Consider the following 3,853-nt stretch of genomic DNA (forward strand, 5'->3'; position numbering starts at 1 on the left):
TGGCCTGGTCCCCTTCTAAACGTACCTCCTGCTCTGAGCTTCCTTGGCCCTTCGTGATCATATTCTGCTCACCCGAATCAACCTACCGACCCAAACCCCAATTTCTCGGGTCGTCTCTTCTTTCTCCCGAACGTACTTAGTTTGTCTCCGGATTTATCTCCACCTCAGCTCACCAATGCGGGTTCCCACTTGCTCGTTCTGCCACCCTGCGTTTGCGTAGTCAACGTGTGGATGTTCGGATCTCCGACCAAGCCGTGTCAGGCACCAGCTTCATCTATCTCAAGGACATAAAACTCTTTGGGAATTTCTTTTGAGCGTTCCATGCATAATATAAACCTAACGTAAATAGGGTTACAATACTTAGTACGAGTCCCAAATATTCATTTCCAGGTGTAAAAAAAGAAAAAAAACATGCTCCACGCTGAGTAATATCATAATTCACCAAGCAACGGTTATCAGAGCAGTGTAAGGTACCAGATATATCGTCAAGGATGGTATTCAAGTCCAGACAGCTTTACTGCTCATGATGTACCGCCGCAGGGGATGATGCCAATAAATACCCAGACATGCAAGACAGACTAACTAAAATGATATACCCTCATTGATGTGATATACTCCTCTGCAAGGTCTCCATTGCAAAATAGTTCCTGGTCTCAATGGAATTTTAATTGGAATAATATACTGTATTACCACGACCTCCTACTGGACTGTTGTAAACTGATAACCATGGATAACTTGGATTTCGTCTATTTAGTGCAGAAATAACTTGAGGGATATTGAAGGCGTTAAAAGAGTACATAGGTACATTGCATTCTGGAAAGTCTTAGTATTAGGTATTGGTAGAATGATGTATTCAAAATAAAGAGTATAATACAAATTAAACAAAAGTAGTCTTAATTGTTGTGTTAGTTATTATAATCCCCCGGTCCCTTTTCCCGCAATATGCTTATTCAATTCGAGGGCTTTTCCCAATCAGTTAGAATCAGGGCAATATTAAACTGTATTTGCCCACATCCTCTGACTGCACATACTGACAGAAAGGGAACAAAGCTCAACAAACCCCATCAAAACAAACGTAAAAAAAAAATGCTAAATGAAATACGAAAAAAATATGAATACAAATATAGCTGCAGGAAGCCATGAACAGTATTCCAAAATTGTAGTTACAAAGACTACATTACGTGCATTCTGGTGAATTTTAGTGCATGTGAATCAAAAACTAATGAGCCAGCCACTGCTTAGTACAATGTACTGTTATGAACCTCGAGTAAAACCAAAGGTACATATCATTAAGGAGGGAGACGACAAAAGGACTAACGTTCAACCAATAGTTATTAAATAGTAAATAACTTATGTACATACAAAATAGAAAATTTGGTTTTGGCATCAGTTCACGAGTGGTGGGTGATGGGTCAGGGTGAACTGGGACTAAATAAATGGCCCTGGACTTTTTTATCCAGGCCAGCCCACCACCGCCAGCCACTGATACTCCACCACCCCCGCTTGATACCACCACTTAAGCATAATAGATGGATACTCTAGGCTACTGTAACACTAAAGCTTTTAAGAGAAAATGAAAGGTTTGTTGCCAGCAGGCCACCACTGTGAGGATACCATGATAGATTCAGGCAGTCAGTGTTTCATGAACGCCTATATTTGAACCGGCTGGATAATCTATTCCAACACAGGAAATAAGTCAGAGGATGCCATTGCCAATTTGATTACTTTGACCTTGAAACTTGAAGGACTTACTCTTCAGGGCAGGTCTCTGAACAATAAATGATTACAAACCAGGCGCTGACTGTACACATTTGTCCTGATAAAGTGCAGTTAAAAATGTGAAATAAACAAACAAACTCTCAACAATAACATTGTTGAGAATGTACAGTCGTTCAATTTTAGATAATAAACTGAACAAACATGAAATTCATAATCCCGCCACAAATACATTTTTGGGATCTGCTGCTAAAGCACAGACCATTGGCACGGTCACCCCGCCGGCGACGGGGCTTTTCTGTGTCCCTGGCGAATATGTCGGCTCAAAAACCGCTGTTGCGCGCTCGCCAACATTTCGAACCTCTGTCTCGTTCTATATTTAATGTACTGTACATCAAATAGATGGATGGTGCGGTGTCGTTTTTTTTTTTTTGTTTGTTTTAACGGTGCAGCCGTTGACTTAGCAAAACAAATAACCTCTCGAAGGAAAATACGTAAAATAATCTTGCCACCTAAGCCCTTCAAATAAAGAATTGTCCTGTTGGGAGATATAAATAATATGTAAAAAAAAAAAAAAATGGATATTCCCGACCCTTGAAGGCAGCAGGGTGGCATTTCCGACAGGCCTTGAACGCAGCGGTGCTGCCTTGGTAAAAATACAAAAAACGCTCCATCAGTTTGGAGAAACGAAGGCTGTTGCATGTCCATCCCAGTGATAAATACCACGTTAAATACCTCATGTTGGTGCATATAAGGACCCTGAACTTTGCGATTTCCTTTTATGAATGGATAGACAAGAGAGTTGGTAAGTAAATAATAATGGTATTTAACCCCCCCTCCCGTTTTTCTCCCCACAGCACCATTTCCACTTTTAATGGCGTAAGACTTAAGTCGTTTATTAAGTATATATTGGTCGATTCCGGTGGCCAAACCTTGAGAATTTGCTGCCTTTCTCTTGTGTTAAATCGTCATAAATGGTATATATTTGGGGTTTTCTGTCGGTCGGACAAAACAAGCCGTGAAAAATTACGTTAGGGCAGTTTTCCGACGTTTTACAGAAGAAATGACGACTGACTTACTTATCAGACATCCACCAGGTCAGACGGTGCATGAACACGCACCCACACACAAACACACACACACACCTAGTTCGTGATCTGTGACCACTATGGACGTTCGTAGTAAACCCAAACCTGCACACGCAGGCGGGAGTACGTCGCCTGATGACGTCACAAAGCGTCTTAAACGTTCTGACGTCGGTTGTGTCGGTGCAGCGCGAAGCACGAGATTTTGGTCGAATTTAATCGTTTTCTGTTTTGTTTTTTTCCCTTCACTATTTCTCTGCTCTGACGCTTTCGGCCCAGAAATTCAGAGTGTGATAAAAATCCCAACAATATCCTAATACCAAAAAAATGACAAATCAAAATCAGCCGCTCACTTTTAAAAATATCATCCCAGGGACTAAAATCCCGAGAAATATAATCCCAAAGAATAGAATCCCGAGAAATATAATCCCAAAGAATAGAATCCCGATAAATATAATCCCAAAGAATATAATCCCAAGAAATATAATCCCAAAGAATATAATCCCAATGAATGTAATCCCAAAGAATATCATCCCAAAGAATATAATCCCGATAAATACAGTCCCAAGAAATAAAATCCCAAAGAATATAATCCCAAGAAATATAATCCCAAAGAATATAATCCCAATGAATGTAATCCCAAAGAATATCATCCCAAAGAATATAATCCCGATAAATACAGTCCCAAGAAATAAAATCCCAAAGAATATAATCCCAAAAAATATAATCCCAAAGAATATAATCCCAATGAATGTAATCCCAAAGAATATCATCCCAAAGAATATAATCCCGATAAATATAATCCCAAAGACTATAATCCCAAGAAATATAATCCCAAAGACGGCAATTCCAAGAAATATAACTCCTTTTTGCTGTGCCCGTCCCGAGGGCTCGGGGTGCAGATTGCATTTATCCATTGTGCCGTCGGCTCTAGAATCTACCACAGACTGACCCTGGTCCCTGGCCAATAATGTACAGTGTCGTAAACCAGTTAACAAATGAGACGCAACTGGAGCGGTCAGAGTGGGGTAATCGGAGACAACAAAAGGCGA

Source organism: Zeus faber (genome assembly GCF_960531495.2).
Source record: "Zeus faber genome assembly, chromosome: 21".
Taxonomy (NCBI): domain Eukaryota; kingdom Metazoa; phylum Chordata; class Actinopteri; order Zeiformes; family Zeidae; genus Zeus; species Zeus faber.